Source organism: Tachysurus vachellii, chromosome 26 (assembly GCF_030014155.1).
Source record: "Tachysurus vachellii isolate PV-2020 chromosome 26, HZAU_Pvac_v1, whole genome shotgun sequence".
Classification (NCBI taxonomy): Eukaryota; Metazoa; Chordata; class Actinopteri; order Siluriformes; family Bagridae; genus Tachysurus; species Tachysurus vachellii.
Window position 1 is genome coordinate 7,653,024 of NC_083485.1, and position 18,231 is coordinate 7,671,254.

The 18,231-nt window shown below is 39.8% G+C and overlaps 1 protein-coding gene across 1 annotated transcript in view; it reads right to left on the minus strand.

The window, feature by feature from the left end:
• Positions 1-407, minus strand: part of cabp7b (calcium binding protein 7b) — a 42,629-nt gene extending 42,222 nt beyond the window's left edge. Inside the window, exon 1 of the mRNA XM_060863099.1 lies at positions 80-407. The gene's annotated coding sequence lies outside the window, so the exon portion shown is untranslated. The remainder of the gene's footprint in view (positions 1-79) is intronic.
• Between the last annotated feature and the right edge of the window lie 17,824 nt (positions 408-18,231).

Genomic DNA, 18,231 nt, shown 5'->3' on the forward strand with positions numbered 1-18,231 from the left:
CGTGCTTTGGACACTGCAGATTCCCTACATTTTTTATTTTACGATCCGTTGAAATCACACTAAACAATGATTTACTCACTGCGTTTTGATGAGGAGAAAACGCATCGAGTCACGCTCACTCCATGGAAGTGGCTGGTCTCTGTGAATCCTTCAGGTTTCTGTCCGATAAAATGGCGAATCGCACAGTGCGATTAGGATTGAGAAGCAACCGGTTCCAACGTGCGCAGCATTGGTCGAATATTAGCAAGGTCCAGTTTTTATAACGGCTTTTGTCTTTTTGTAAACGTATAGGCAGCTAGACATATTAAATCAAAAGACGAACATCGAAGACACCGCGTAAAGTGCACTGTTTATATAGCTCTTTTCTCCTAAACAGCCGAAATCCTACAGGTAGTCCTCTAGTCACTGCAGTTCGAGTTGCTGGAATCGTTCCCGACAACCAGGTTTAATGAAGTTTTTCCATCAGCCGTCTTAAATACGTTCTTCAATGTTGGATACAATGAAAACACCGCCATGGCTACAGTGATTTCCTAATAAAGCGCTGGCAATCGACTTTATAATGCTGACCCTGACGCTGAAGGGGACTCAGTGCGTCTTGACTGCACTCTCACAGCCCTCTCCTGAAATGCACCCAGGTCTCTGTGCGTTCACACACATTTAAAAGGTGTGTGAACTTTCTTTAAAGCATTCTGTTCCAGGATTACATGTGCGAGGATAAGCACATACATTTAACACGATTATATTTAAGATTGCATGTTTGTACTGTATGTGAGTCATGAATGTATGTCATTTGTATGTCATGAATGTAACTCATTTAAAGTGGCGTTTTGACACTTGTTAAATAATATGACCTCTAAAATTATATAGAATTTTACACAAAGCAGAGTTCTTTTGAGACCACTGAAAAAATTTAACCAAAGGTGCAGTTAAGTGTGCTTCAATCATACCTTTCTTTACACTCTGTCTCACAGTGCCAACCTGCTTGATATCTTCCACCTGGCCACTGTAGAAAACTGCAAGTAAATATGCTGTGATATCCTAAGGCTTCTGTTGATTAGTAGCACACTGACATGGAACCCAAAAGTATACTGAAATAGTACCCAGTAATAGTAGTCAAGTATCCAGCCATGTCACACTCATAATGGTCTGATAACTCTAGAAAATTATTTGAATTAGTGTATTAACTCAAAGTGTTGTTGATGCCCAAAAGAATATATGTAGCAGTATCCATGGATTTGTGTTTTGAATTAATAATTGAGGGCATGCAACACACATCTAATCATGCATATTTACATGTAGGTTTAGGATCATAATCTAGGCAAGTAAATGCCCCAAAATAATTTGTGTTTATCAAACATCTTTCATTCAGATACAGAGATTAACATTTACTGTCAAAATAATTCAATACAAATTCATAAGAGTCATAAATTTAGCATTAACGAGGAACAAGAAGTATAAAATAATGTAATTAAATCCCCTCTCTTGTGATTGGCACATGATGCTGCATTAAAACATTTTCTGAAACTTTTTATGACCTCTAAAATTTTTATGACCTCTAAATCATCTAGCAGCTCCTTCAGTGACATACTGTTACATCCTTAGTGTCTGAAGGAGCGATACAGACGGTCTTTTCTCCCTGCTGCTATTAGACTTTACAATCAAAGCTGCTCCCAGTGAACCAGTCACCATAATTACACAATGTATTACTGTAACTGCAATAATAACAATAACAAAGTATTTTAAACAACACGTGCAATAACAGAAATAAAAAAACATGCAATATTACCTGTTTGTAACTACTTACTCATGGTCTGTTTTTTTCTTCTTTGTATTTATACATTGTGTTGTGTATATACTGTATATTATATTATGTCTTTTTTTATATATTTGCATTTCTTTCTCTTTGCTGCTGTAACAGAGAACTTTCCCCATTGTGGGACAAATAAAGGTTTATCTTATCTTATCTTAAAATGTAAAATAACATTAGCCTATCCTAATGTTTTGCACAAGTCATTAAGATGCGCAGTACGATCTTGATTAAATTACACAGTGATAAAGGAACAAATGTCAAATATTTATAAGATTCTGTTTAATGTAATTTTGCCCTAAGCTTTTGAACTGAAATGTCAGCAAATTGAAAATTAATGCAGGCAAGCCAATCCATCTTTGACTGCCCATTGTCACTGAATCTGTGCCCACTGTAGCCTTAAGTTCCTGTTATTAGCTAACATGAGAAGAATAGATTAATTAGTTTGGGGGTATACTAAATCTGTAACCTAGCAAACCAGTATTAATTTATTCATTGATAGAGACTTCATAGCATGTTTCTACTGTACCTCCCTTAGGATATGGGGTGTTTGACAAATGTCATAAATATAAACGTAAATGTAAATGTTGTACCCACCTCAAGGTTTGGCACGTTTTGCATTCTGATATTATTTTTTGCTCACCATGGTTATAAACTATGGTTATTTGAGTTATTGTAGAATTCCTATCAGCTTGAACAACTCGGGCTATTCCCTTCTCACCTCTTTCATCAACAAGTCACTGGATGTTTTTGTTTTTCACATCAGACTGTGTAAACTCTAGAGACTGCTGTACATAAAAATCTCAGGGGGTCATGAAAACCACGCCACATTTTTCTTCCCTTCTGATGTTAATGTGAACACTGAGTACAGGTCTTGCTAAGACTAATGGTATTTCAAGTAACTGTTATTTTAAGTTATTTACGTATGTCACATTTTAATATCACCATCATATTAGCAAAGTTTTCTTTTTATTACTTGAGTACTTGACAGCGTTAGGTAAAAAGTGAGTTCAGTTTTCTGCAGTAAATACCACAGACTAAAATTGTGTGCTCCACAGACTAGTATCCTCTTGTGGACTTTTTCTTAACACTGTAGCAGTGTGAGCGGTGTCCTTGCTTATCCTTGTTTACTGTCAGCTCTGTTTTCCTGACCTTAGTTCTGAGCACTGCAAACCCCTTTAGTGTCTGCATAGAATTACAAAGGTTTTATATATTACTATAACTCATTTAGCATTCCTGTGCAATTCCATAGTCATATTAGGGATCAACCCATCCATTTGAGGACTAATTGTTACTATGCTCATTTAACATGATTAAATGAACAGACGTTTGTGTCTGTTCTGCAGACAAACTTGATTTGTCAGTGGTACTATAATGAACAAAACCAGAAATAATTATTTGTGTTAAGATAAGCCAGTTTTGTATTATATTCTGTGTAGTTTTTATGCTTTTTTTAAGCATCAGCTGGAGACCCATGATAAACTGACAATTTGACATGAAAAGACTATGAAATAAAATTTTTTCATCCAAACAATAATCTCAGGCTACATATAAACTGGTTTGCTGAGAAAGGGTGCTGCATCATGGCTTTGACTCTATTAGCATGCTTCCATGAGACGGGTGTCTGAAGCACATGTGGAAACATGTCCAATGCCAGGGCCAATAAACACTAGGGTAACATCAATGACGACAGACAAGCTGCTGAATGCAGAAAGGCCTCGATCAACACATAAGGAATTGGGACCTTGGAGATGATATGAGGGGTCAGATACATGATGTAATGGTGTACTCAGAATCCTTCAAAAGGGCCTGCTCTCAAAGTCCTGCCCGAACAATTGTCAGGTTTTCTTTTTAACCACTTTTTAGGAGCTCATTGTTCTCAAATCGGACCGCCGAGGACTTGGAGGACAATTTAGTTTAGTGATTGGCCCCCCTATCTTTTGGTGGCCACTTCTGCCTTCAGCAGCCTTCTGCTCCTCCCTGTGGGCACTGGCCAGGAATGGCTTGTAAAAGTCCCCTGGTTCTCAGATGTGAGGAAATGCTCAGATGTGGTTCTTTAAATGCTGCCCACTGGCACTTAGCTTACTGATACCCGTTGTCAAAGGTGTTAAGTGCATTACCAAGCAGGCCAGAGGGGAAAATTGGGTCATCTAGGAAGAAGCCCCCCTCCTTTGTTCCCCTCCTTTGTCCCAGTAGGGCTGTGGAACAGCCAATGTCATGGGCAGTTTGCTTAGTGGCAGGGAGGACTGTATTTATGTTCAATTCAATTCAATTCAAGTTTATTTGTATAGCGCTTTTTACAATGGGCATTGTCACAAAGCAGCTTTACAGAACATAAACATAAAACAAAAGATAAACATAAGGAGAAGTATAAAGAATTAATATAATAAAAATTCAAGATATATACAGTTCACAGTGTGTATGTATGTATGTATGTATGTGTGTATGTGTATTTGTCCCCAATGAGCAAGTCTGAGGGCTCAGGCAACAGTGGCAAGGAAAAACTCCCTTAGATTGGTAAAGGAAGAAACCTTGAGAGGAACCAGACTCAAGGGGAACCCATCCTCATATGGGTGACACTAAATGGTGTGGTTACAAATATACAAGTATCACAGAGTCCAACTGGAGCCGGTAGATCTGTAGATGTCTCAGGGTTCTCACAGAGTCAGCCTTGTCTCAGTGGAGGTCCAAAAATTTCAACGCACGGAAGACGATCTTAGCATGGGTGTCTCAGCATGGGTAGAAAAAGAGAAGAGAAGAGCAGTGCATAGGGATTAACATATCTGCTGTTCATAAGAATGTGCAAGTCTAGTGTGATAGTGCACAATATTTATGGGATGTATTATGTGTACGCCTGACTAAAGAGATGAGTTTTCAATCTACATTTAAACTGTGAAAGTGTGTCTGAGCCCCGAACACTATCAGGAAGACTATTCCAAAGTTTGGGAGCTAAATAAGAGAACGCTCTTCCGCCTTTGGTAGACTTAGATATTCTGGGGACTACCAGGAGTCCTGAGTTTTGTGATCTCAGAGAGCGTGAAGGATTGTAACGTGTTAGAAGACTAGTTAGATACATGGGAGCTAAACCATTAAGAGCCTTGTACGTAAGTAGCAGCAGTTTGTAATCAATTCTAAACTTAACAGGTAGCCAGTGTAGAGATGATAAAATTGGGGTTATATGGTCATACTTTCTTGTCCTAGTGAGAACTCTGGCCGCTGCATTTTGGACTAACTGTAGCCTATTTATTAAAGATGCAGGACAACCACCTAGTAATGCATTACAATAGTCCAGTCTAGAGGTCATGAAAGCATGAACTAGCTTCTCAGCATCAGATACAGACAGGATGTTTCTCAGCTTGGCAATATTTCTGAGGTGGAAGAAGGCTGTTTTTGTGGTTTGGGCGACGTGATTTTCAAAAGACAAGTTACTGTCTAATATAACACCCAGGTCTTTCACTGTCGAGCTACTAGTAACAGTACATCCCTCTAATTGGAAATTAAGTTGTGAGAGTTTCTGTGTACTAGTTTTTGGGCCTATAAGTAGTGTTTCTGTCTTATCGGAGTTTAACAACAGAAAGTTACAGCTCATCCAGTCTTTTATCTCTCTAAGGCATTGAGTTAATTTCGACAATTTAGTTATTTCATCTGGTTTTGATGAGATGTATAACTGTGTGTCGTCAGCATAGCAATGGAAGCTAATCCCATGTCTTCTAATAATGTTCCCTAATGGAAGCATGTATATCGAGAAAAGCAGAGGTCCTAGAACTGATCCTTGAGGGACCCCATAATTAACTGGTAATAAACTGGAGGATTCACCATTTAAATTCTACAAAATGGTATCGATCAGACAGGTAGGATCTAAACCAACTTAAAGCCTGTCCATGAATACCTGTGTAATTTTGTAAGCGATCTAGGAGAATGTTGTGATCTATAGTGTCGAATGCAGCACTAAGGTCAAGTAGAACTAATAGTGACATACAGTCTTTGTCCGAAGCTAAGAACAAGTCATTTGTAACTTTAACAAGTGCAATTTCTGTGCTATGATGGGGCCTGAAACCTGACTGAAACTCTTCAAAGATATTGTTCTCCTGTAAGAAGGAGCTCAGTTGAACAGACACAACCTTTTCTAGTATTTTAGACATAAACGGAAGGTGTGAAATCGGTCTGTAATTTGAAAGTCCATTAGGATCTAAATTAGGTTTCTTAATGAGTGGCCTAATAACTGCCAACTTGAAGGATTTAGGGACGTGACCTAAAGACAACGAGGAGTTAATAATATTAAGAAGAGGCTCACCGGCTTTATATAACACTTCTTTCAGTAATTTAGTTGGAATGGGGTCTAGTGAACAAGTTGTTGATTTAGCTGTAGTAATAAGTTTAACTAACTCTTCCTGACCTGTACTTGTAAAGCAATGTAGTTGTGTGTTTAGAACCTTAGGTGAGACCGGGATGCTAGTTGCTCTCATATGTTGAGCGTCACCTATTTTATTCCTGATACTTTTGATTTTATCAGTGAAGAATCTCATAAAATCGTCACTACTAAACTGTGATGGAATTGTATAAACTGTATAAATTGTATAAATTGCATAAACTGTGTATTTATGTCCCTTGCTTTTGTCCAAGTGCTTGAACACACCAGCCTGACCTGCCACTGCATACACCTTACTGACCAAGGTAAATGTCATTCTGCACAGCTTGGAAGACAAGGTGGGTATCCTTCATGATTATACAGATACAGGTCTCAGTTCTGCCTCATACTCATGCTCATGAAGCACCACAGAGAAAATAGTTTGACGTTGAAAGGGTGTGTATTGGATTTCTCCAAGTTCATGACCCCTTGGTGTGGAGATCAGGGAAGAATTGGAGATATAGGCCACAGCATGAGTCACAACTTCAAGCAGCTCCTCAAATGCTGCAGTATGAGGAATTTGCTCTGATGACACATCTGCAGTGGCCATGTCCTTGGGTGGCGATCCAATTGCCAATCCCACAGTATCCTCGATCCGCCGACCTTCAGTCTATTTTGACCTTCTTCCTCCCCTGCTGGAACTGGATTCTTTTTTCTGGATTCGTCAAAAAGAAGGACAGATCCATTTTGCATTAACTATTGGGCTTTAAATGGCATAACTATTAAGAACCATTATCTACTGCCACTCATTTCATCAGCCTTCGAGCTTCTCCAGGAGGCCACCACCTTGTCCAAACTCGATTTCTCTAACGCTTATCATCTCGTGCGCTTCAGGGAGGGCGATGAATGGAAGAGAGTGGTTGATGCTCCCACTGGCCACTATGAGTGCCTGGTCATGCTGTTAGGCCAACATGTCAGCAGTATGTCAGCAGTATTTCAGGCACTTGTCAATGATGTGTTGTGGAGAGTTGCTTAATTGGTACGTCTTTGTTTACCTAGATGACACTCATCTTCTCCCATGCTCTGTCCGTACCATTCTTCATCACTTCTTGTAGAATCATCTGTTTTTTAAGGACCCATTTTTGGGTCCTTTTCACCCTCACTGACAGAAAGAGAGAGAGAGAGAGAGAGAGAGAGAGAGAGAGAGAGAGAGAGAGAGAGAGAGAAACAAGAAATGAGAGAAAATGAGAGAAAAAAGAGAGAGAACATTCAAAAGGTATGCTTGTAATCATGTGATAGTTAAAGACAAAGATGGCGGTGTGAAGGCGGCGCATTGGCCACTACAGATTTTTAGCCTGACTATTCATAATACATGGACACTAGAGACAGCAGTGTTAATTTTTTTGATGAGATGTTATTACAGTACAGAAATCGTGCAACAACTAACCTGCATAACTATGTGCTGGAAAAGCTTTGAGAAGCAGAAGTGTGGCAAGCGGGCGGGTGTCCATGCCTCTCCTGTCCGTTCTACTTTCAAATATTTGCTCCCTGGACAATAAACTCAACCACATCCAGCTTGAGCGGACCACTTGGCGAGAGTTTAGAAACTGCAGGGTCTTTGTTTTCATAGAGACATGGTTCAGTGACAGTTCTGCAAATGCAGCTCTGTGTGGTAAGGTTTGTGTGGTGGAGGTGGTGTGTGTTTATATCAACACGGAATGGTGCAAGAACTCTGTGCTTGTTTCTAGTTAATGATCATTGTGTAGAGAAATTTGTGACTGTTAGATGCAGGCCATTTTATTTAACATGGGAATTCACCACAGTTTACATTGTCTGAGTGTACATTCCCCCAGCGCTAATGCTAAAGAAGTTCTATGTGAGCTCTATGGGGATATTCGCAATCTGCAGAATGCTCACCCTGACGGACTGTTTATTACAGCTGGAGATTTCAATCATGCAAATCTCAAATCAGTGATCGGTAAATTTCAACAGTATGTGGACTTTGCAATTAGAGGAACGAACGAACGAACATCTTGTTTACACAAACATCCTCTGCATGTATCTTTTTCTCTTTTTGGTTACTATTTTATGCTATCACTTTGGTTTATTTTATTTTTTTACTATAGTATTGCAGTTAAGTTTATTCTTATTTGGGAGACACTTTTTGTTTCCTTCTTTAAACAGCTAGCAGAAAATGCTCCTCGGATATTTTTAATATTCTCATTCAAGTTAAAGGTACATAATTATTATTTATGGATAAACATTCAGCTTGTCCAGTTTGTGAGCTGCAGGATGTTCAGCAATTTTCCCTCATTAGTGTTAATTTTACTTGTGATAAGTGCATGTTAGTTTTCTGACAGAGAAGATTTCAGTTTTAGAGGTGTGCGTCCAGACACTAGAGAGTATTAGCAATAGCAACAGTAGTGTATTTTCTGTAGGGGAAAATCTACATGCCTTCAGGAGATGTTAGTATACCCCCAACTCTGGCATTAGAGCCCTTACAGTGGGGCAAAGGGGTGACAACTTGGCGGCATAGTCACAAAGCCAAAGCTAGCACTAAGGCTAAACCACAGTACCACCACTCCTCTCCACTTCACATATCTAACAGCTTTGCTTTCAACTTCAACTTCAACTTTATTCATTTATATAGCACATTTTACTGCAATTTCAATTGCCCAAAGTGCTGCACAATATTACAAAAGCAATAAATAACAGACCTATTAATACAAAGAAAATTAAAACAGATGAAAATAAAATACATAAAAATGAAACAGGTAAAAGATAAAATGAAATAAAATATATAAAAACATCAAGAAACTCTCTCTAAACAAGGTCTATTCCCAACGAACGCTAAATTAAAAAGATAAATTTTTAACTGAGACTTAAAACCTTCTAAAGTTGAGGCCTGCTGAATATTTTGGGGCGATGACCATGAAAGCTCTATCGCCCCTAGATTTTTTTGAGGAACGGGGAACTACCAGTAGAAGTTTATCTCCTGATCTCAGAGACCTGATTGGAGTATGGTCCTTTAAGAGGTTGGTGATATAACAGAGTGATGTTGTGAAATGCTTTAAAAACCATCAATAAAATTTTGAAATCAATTCTATACTGGACTGGAAGCCAGTGAAGAGTAGATAATACTGGAGTTATGTGTTCTCTAATTTTTTTGCCAGTTAAAAACCTAGCTGCCGCATTCTGCACTAATTGCAGACGAGATAGATTGTGTTTGCTTATCCCAACATACAAAGAGTTGCAATAGTCCAGTCTTGAGGGGATAAATGCATGCAGTATGACCTGTAGGTCTTTAGTGTTAAGGATATGTTTCAGCCTGGAGATCAGTCCAAGTTGATAAAAACTACTTTTTTACTACTGACTTAATCTGGTTGTCAAAGCTGAGGGAAGAGTCAATAATAACACCCAGATTCCTAACAGTATTTTTTATAGGTATATCAAGTGGGGCAATAGCACTAGACATCGCTTCCTTAAGTTTTGATGGACCAAAGATAATTATCTCAGATTTTTTCTCATTTAATTGAAGAAAATTGTGCGATAACCAGAGTCTGACTTCATCCAGGCAGAGTACTAAAGGCTGTAGCAAGTTCAAATTTCCAACTTTAAAAGGAAAATATAATTGAGTGTCATCAGCATACAAGTGATGATAGATGTCGTGACGACGACAAATTGAGCCAAGAGGGCTCATGTACAAAGAAAATAGAATGGGCCCCAAAATAGAACCCTGAGGAAGACCGTACTTTAAAGATGCCAGCGAAGAAGAGTTATTTGCAAAATTCACAAAGAATGTTCTTTCATGCAAATATGACTTAAACCATTTTAAAGCAGTCCCCTTGATTCCTACTTCATCCTCCAGGCGTTTCAAAAGAATTGAATGATCTACCGTGTCAAAGGCAGCACTGAGATCCAGCATAATTAAAACAACCCCCAACCCAGCGTCAACTGACATTAGCAGATCATTTACTACTTTAACTAATGCAGTCTCTGTGCTGTGGCCAGCTCTAAAACCAGATTGGAAGTTATCTGTCATTTTCAATTAGAAAAGGAGTATATTGAGAAAAAAAAAACTTTTTCCAATACTTTTGTGAGACATGGTAATTTGGAAATTGGTCAATAATTCTTCAGCTCTGTAGGGTTACAGCAAAGTTTAGAGTAAAGGAGAGACCACTGCTTGCTTAAGACAGGGAGGCACTACTCCATTTCTCAGAGAGCTATTTACAATAGATAGAATGCTAGGGCCCAAAATATCAAAAAGATATTTTAAAAAGCAAGGAGGTATAGGATCTAGGGGAGTATATGATATTTTTATGTGTCTAATAATATCCTCCAGAGCTGGAAGAGAGACCGAGTCAAAATGATCAAATGTACAGGAGATTGGGGTGGAAACTGCTAGAACACAATATGACGGCATGATATCTTCTCTGAATTCAATCTTCCTTTGGAAAAAAGTCAAAAAGTCCTCACAAGTGTAAAGAGAGGAATCAGTATAAGTAGATATAGATAGATTGAGTACTGAATTTAATGTACTAAACAAAGTTTTGGGGCAGTGAGGAGATCTATTTATTAACTATGAAACATATTTAGTTCTAGCAGCTTTAACAGCATACTGATATTTCTTAAGGGATACCTGTAATATTTCAAAAGAAATCTGTCTGCAAACCTGTCTGAGAGCCCTTGTGTCATCATTAAGCCAAGGCTGAGGCAAAGATTTAGGCTTTTTCTTCTTAATTGGAGCAATGTTGTTTATAATGTCCAAGCAGACAGAATTAAAAGCAACAGTCAATTTATCTGTGTCCATCAAAGGTCCAGCAGTTTCTAGTAAGGATGAGATCGGGCTATTTGCATACACCTCTGCAAAATGATTTGCTGTTGACTCAGTCATCGAACGAAAATAGACATCTTTAAATGATCTCTTTGGTGAGACAACTGCTAGCTCAAATCTAAAAAATATGATATGAAATTTTCTTCAGTGAAGCACCTGCTGAGAAGCCTGAAAGTCCTCTGGTTATAGGAGACTCCATCTTCTAAAGGCATAAGGCATGTGAAATTAGCTAGGCCTTTAGGTGCTCCAGCAGCACTGGTTACGTGTATTCTGGGAGCTAGGGAACGGGACATAGCAAGTCATCTTAGGGTCCTAGGTTAATAGGTACTTGAAGGTAGTTTGGGAGCCAACAATACCCTCTTTGAATTTGCAGATTTCATTTAAAACCTAGTTGTTTCTTTAAACATAGCAATAATCGTTAGCATAAATAGACTTTTTGATATCGATGAAGATTCTGTTTTAGGCCTATTGCTTTTCTATATATGCTACCCCTTGGTGCAATTATTCATAAACATGCTATTAGCTTCCATTATTATGCTGATGAAATGCAGCAATATTCTCAGCAGCTATGTTCATGATACAAAAAAAAGATATATATATATATATACATATACATACACACTGTTCTGCTGCGATGGGTTGGCACTCCATCCAGGGTGTATCCTGCCTTGATGCCTGATGACGCCTGAGATAGGCACAGGCTCCCTGATTTGGGTGACACTGGAGGGTGTGATTATAAATCTATAGTCAGTCTACCTACAAGAGACTGAAAACCTGGAGAGATGGTGCCATGAGAACAATCTTCTCCTGAATGTCAGCAAGACTTAGGAGCTGATAGTGGACTTCAGTACAAAGCAGGAGCGGTCATACCAACTGCTAAACATCAATCCCCAGTGGAGAGAGTGGACTGTTTCCGGTACCTAGGTGTCCACATCACACAGGACCTGTCTTGGTCCTGTCACACCAACACCCTGGTGAAGAAGGCCCGGCAGCGTCTGTACCATCTGAGACACTTAAGGGACTTCAAGCTACCCTCTCAGGTGCTAAAGACTTTCTACACCTGCACCATTGAGAGCGTCCTGACGTGTAGCATCACTTCCTGGTTCGGGAACAGCACCATGCAGGACAGGCAAGCCCTCCAGCTGAACGTGACAGCTGATCAGACCTGCGGGACATCTTCAGCACGCGGTGCCGTACCAGGGCCAGGAAGATTGTAAAGGATCTCAGCCATCCCAACAATGGACTCTTTTCTTTGTTGGATTCGGGGAAACGCTTTCGCTCCTTGAAAGCAAACACAGAGAGAATGAGGAGAAGCTTCTTCCTGCAGGCCACTTGGAGTTTAAACAAGGAAAACACCCCGGATCTAGTACTGGACCTCTCCCTCCATCTTCACTGTTTTTCTGCACATCTTTTTTGCACCTTTTTTGCACTATGACACTTTAACTCTGGACCGTCACTTTAACTCTGGACTAGCACAGCACAGTGCCACTTTATATACTCTATACACACCATACTAAACATTAGGACAATCATTAAAAACCATACGCATTTATGCATATATTTGTGTATCTGTACAGTATATACATTATATTTTCACATATTTTTCAGATTTTCATATTTTATATAGTTTTTATATAGTTTATACTTTTTATTCATCTATCTCCTTTTGGTTTTTTTTTTATCCCTTGCATTCCTTTTATGCTTAAATACCAGACAGATGCAAAAAGCATTTCACTGCATGTTGTACCCTGTATGTATGTGTATGTGACAAATAAAATTTGATTTGATTGATTTGATTTGAAATATACAGTCCCGCAACTGTGTATCGATTAGGAGGTTGACTTCATGAAGAGGCCTCCTCTTATAATGCCCAAATACTTCACGAGTCCAAATGTAGCTGGTACATCTCAGGATGCCTCAGGATACTCACAGGGTTGGCCTCATCTCAGTGAATGTCCAAAATCTTCATGAAACAGAACACAATTGGAGCTGGTACAATATCTCTATGCCTCGGGATGGGTAGAATAAAAAAGCAGTGGAGATGAATTAGATGATAATGTGCATTTAATCAGATGTACTAGAGCAAAAGCCTGAATAAAGAGATATATCTTTGATCCACATTTAAACAAAGTGTGTCTGAGCCCTTGAGGGAGCCACTCGCGTGCATTATGAGCGATTGCTTTTTGCAATCTCAAGCTCTTGCTGGTTGCATTCCAGGCTGGAGTGCTGTGTGTGTCAAGGCAGCATGTCAGCTTCGGTCATGGAGGTTGCAGGTTAAGCTAGTTGAAAAGGAAAGAGAGATGGGTATGCCCTTTTTCTAATCCTCTCCGCTGACTCTGATATCTTCGCTTCGACCCCGGGAGCTCACTTTGCGATTTCTCTGATTTGAACAAAGAAATTTTATTGTGCAATTTCATTAAGTTCAATCCACGCTTGGTGGGCTGTACTCCAATGAGCGAAAGCTTTTTGCAGTCTCCGCTCTCGCTGGCTGCATTCCAGGCTGGAGTTCCACATCTGTTGAGGCAGCGAGTCAGCTTTGGTCATGGAGGTTGCAGGTTAAGCTAGTGGAAAAGGAACGAGAGACCGCTGTACTCCAGCTTGGTTGATTTCTCCTGATACGAGTGTGGAAGCATTAATACGTTTTTTCTACATCGGACTCTGAGGAGCTCGATGTGAGCAATGAGGAAAAAGTGGCAATGTGATTGCCAGCACATTCTCTGGTGTTCGACTAGCTCCTGGAGGTGATCACATGTGCTGTTACTAAGCTTAGCTTAGACTGGACATATATTCTGGAATGACCCATATTCTGCCTGCTTTATTCTCCTCAGCCTTTTACAGAAGGCCTACAGTACAATCCTGTAGGTTATGCTGGTGCAGTGCTGCACACAATCGCATATTTGCAGGTGTACCAAGCTGACCTGCTATAGAAGCTCATCTGCAGTCAGAAGGAATCCTAAATCCCAAGGGCTAGGGTTTCCAAGGATGCCCTTTTTGGCATATCTACTGCTGTTTAACCGGCCACATCATGTGATTTGGGGATTAGATATTACCACCCATGCTCCTTATGTGGAGTGTCCTTTTCAGGAAGGCTTGACCTACTTCCTGGTGCTTCGGGGAGCAGTGGGGTCCATGCCTGCTCCTTTTCCTTGCACAAAAATGCATGCTCTGAACTGTTCTGTGAAAACTTACAAGTTCAGCATGCTCACACTTATTGCTTCCCAGATCAGGTCAGAGGACTGGTTTGATGATAGACTTCAAAAATGCTTAATTACACATGGAAGTTCCTCAGGTTTGCTTTTGGGGGTGAAGCTTACCTGTATTGTGTTCTTTCGTTTGGCCTAGCCCTTTCACCATGCACATTTACGTGCATGGTGAATGGATTCTGCCCTGGTATGGATTCTGCCCTGGTACCACTGTGTCTCGAGGGCATCTGTATACTGAATTACCTGGATGACTGGCTCATTTTGGACCAGTTGGAGGCTATGGTGGCCAGTCATCGAGATGCTGTGCTTGCTGTTATAATGTCTCTAGGTCTCAGGTTGAACCCAGAAAGTGTGTGCTTTCTCCTTCTCAGAGAACCACCTTTCTGGGTGTAGTATGGGACCCTGGGTCAGGGGTGCTAGCTTTCATCCTCACAGACATCCCCTTATGTTCATAAGGGTTACATGCCTTGGAATTTGTACCCTTCTTATGTGTGGAAAGACCCCAGTTTCTGGCCTTGGGTCCCACTCTAGGGGCATGTCACCATTGCAGGATTCTTTCGACAGGTGCCTCACTTCGAGCTGGGGAGTGACCTTGGATGACCGCCCTGCCTATGTCAATGGGAGGGCCCTTATCTCTCATGGCACATAAATTGCCTAGATCAATCATCAAGGTGGTCTGCGTTCAGTCCTCCTGTTCAGGTTGGTGCAGCAGTTTCTGCTCTGCTCAGAGACCAGATTTCTTTCGATCGAACGATTTTCATCCCAGGGCATGTATATTGGGAGGCAGACTTCCTGTCAAGGCAGGTGCTTAGGCCCAGGGAGTGACTCTATTGAATGCTAGGGCTCCCTCCATTAGGAAGATGTATGCTCTGAAGTGGAGGCTTTGGTGTGATGAACGCTGTAAGGATCCAGTTCACTGCCCAGTCGTTACAGTTCTGGAGTTCCAGCAGTGATGGTTGCTATCACTACAAACCATAAACCTGTCTTCTGGACTTTTTTGGGTAGGCACCTTCTGGTCTCTCGCTTTCTGCACAGTGTCAGGTGGCTAAGACCTATCTGCAGACCGCAGCTTCCTTCTTGGGACCACTCTGTGGTCATTTAGTCAGCCTCTGAGAAGTTTCTGACCCTAACGTTGGCTCTGTTCCTAGCCTTGGCCCCTCTCGAAAGGCTGGGAGATTTGCAGGCCCTGTCAATCGCCCCCTGGCATGTCCATAGATGGCGGGTTGTCCAGTCATCCTCATTCCTACTGTCTTCTGCCCCATGAGTCAGCAGAACAGAAGAGGCTGCATTTGCATTTTCATCTAGATTGTTTGTGTTTAAGGGTATAGTAAGAAGTAGAGACAGATCAGGCAGGTTATATGTGAATCTGTCTTTAATGGTCAGAATAATAGTTGAACATCAGACAGTGGAGGCTTACTAACTTACTTCCTTAACTCTGACAAGACTGAATTGTCATGGATGGCTTGGACTGTTCCCTGTCTGAACACCAGGGGAACATTCTGGCCGGCTTTGTTTTGTCTTGTGCCATGTCATTTGTCCTGGTTCCTGTTTTCTTATTTCAGTTACCTTTTTTATTATTTTCTTAATAAATCCCTTGTTATCCCAGAAATTGGGTCTGGATTTTATCCTTGAAGACACCCCCGTTTTCTGACAAGAAGTGCTTTTACTAGGACCACAGGCAGCCAGATCTTTCTGATTACAGAAATGATGATCATTGAAGCTCATAAATAATATCACAAGGGTAGACTTCTTTTATCTCAGAAATAGTGCTGAGATAAGAAATCATGCTTTTGTTACCTCTAGGTTATTATTGTAATGCTTTACTATCTGGATGCTCTAGAAGGAGCATAAAAAAGCTTTAGTTAGTCCGGAACTAAAATGCAGCTGCTAGAGTCTTAAATAGAACTGGGACATATGAACACATCACTCCTATTTTATTCACATTACATTGGCTCCCAGTCAAATTTTGCATTGATTATAAAATACTAAAAGCACTTAATGGTCTTACAGCACAGTACCTGAAGCTTGCAAGCTATTTGGTAGAACCTCAAGTACAAATGGATTCAGTGGGGGGGGAAGAGATTTTTATTACATAGCCCCACAGTTATGGAACAGATTTCCAATTAGTGTTCAGGACTCAAACACAGTCTCATTGTTCGAGTCCAGCCTCAAAACACATTTGTTTACTGTAGCTTTTTATGAATAGCTTTTCTTAAAGGAGCAAATCTGGAGGGTTCATGGGCATAGAATGTTTGGTGAACTGCATATCTGCACTTTGCACAAAATGCACATTATCCATCACATTATTACATTCATACCAAACCTTTTTCTTTTTTTCTTTCTCTCTGTTGAGCTATACATGCCACTCCCAAGCTCCCAGTGTTCTAAGCTCCTAGTCTGATTGCCTCTTCTTTCGGACCTACTTCATCAATCCTGACATTCTCTTGCTGGAATCTCATTGCCGGTGCGCACACTGCCAGAAATTAATCTGCATGTTCAATCAGTGACTTACGGGATTGCTGTGGATAGGGCCGCCCAGAGACTGTCATGCCATCTTTGAACCATTGTTGCATCAGTCAGCTGCATCAGTCAGCAATCATTTAAAGACTTTGGCAAAAAGAATTACAATTAATGTTGGGTCAATGTTGAAAATTAGTTCCTTAGCAGCTCTCTGTTGTGCAACTATAAACTGTTGTAAAAAGGACATTATTTACATTTGCATTATTTACTGTCAAGTGTTACCCAAATGAGCATGGATTTCCTCCTGTTTCGTCCTCATATCATCTCAAGGAGTTTTTCTTGCCACCATCGTCTCTGGCTTGCTCAATTGTGATAAGGATATATGTTAGAGATATATAGTAACTTCATTTTAAACTTCATTTTTTTCTGTTTCTATACTTCTGTGAAGTTGCTTTGTGACAATGTGAATTGTTAAATGTACTATACAAATAAATTGAATTGAATTGAATTCAAGGGCCAAATTCATCCCATGTGTAACGGGGTCTTAATAATGTGTAAAACTCTATAAATTATCACTGTAAAAAAAAAACTTTTTTTACCGGGGATGCTTTTGGACCAGAATCAGAAGATGAAGATCGTCTCACTGGAGCAAAGGTAAGTAATAAGTATAATAGTGTAATCTAGAATAGGAAATAATCAATAAATCACAGAATAAACTAAAATAAAGATAAAAAGAGATGGCCTATAATGAAAAGAATATGGTGTATTTTTTCTGATTAGTTATTCTTTGACTTCAGTCACTTTTAAATTGGCAATGAAATGACAGAACCAAAACAACGATAACAATGAGTAAATTTAATAATAAAGACTTCAAAATAACAAAAGGGTATGAAAATTCAAAAACCCAAATAAAAGGTTCAAATTCAGAGTACAGAAAGCAATAATAATTTCCACACACTAAATTTCAAGATCAGTGTCTCAGTCTTGAATTTAGTTCCTCAAAGAAATTAAAAGTTTAAACCAGTTTCACAATAGGCTTCAGTTTTCTTTTGTTCAGCTCAGTCTTAGCGTCCAGTTGAGTTTCAATATAAGCTCAGTGTCTCTATTTCAAGTTCAAAAATATAAACCAATGTTCATCACAGGTGGGAAAAATGTAATCCAAGAGAGAAAAAAACAATGTTCTATCCACTGAAAATCCAGGCAGAAAAACTTGAAAAAAAGGAAAAAACTCAAAGGGAAAAAAAAATAGTTTGATCCTACCCGTTCGGCAGATTTCACACTCTTTTCTTTGGTTTCAGGTACGAGTTGGTGGAATGGCTCACCAGTCCAAGCCGGACTATGAATATTCGGGCAAGGACACGATTCAGGAACACAATTCTCCAGCAAAAGGGGAAAAAACCCGGCCTTGTAACAACAAAGCCAAATTGAACATTAGTATCATTGTTTAAATAAAGCATTTTAAATTAAATCAAACTCTCTGTCTCAATCATTTGCACATACATGAGAAAACATACATGCTAATCACCATGTGCTCAATTTAACACTATGGCCTATGCACAGTGTTAGCAAAGCTAGTACC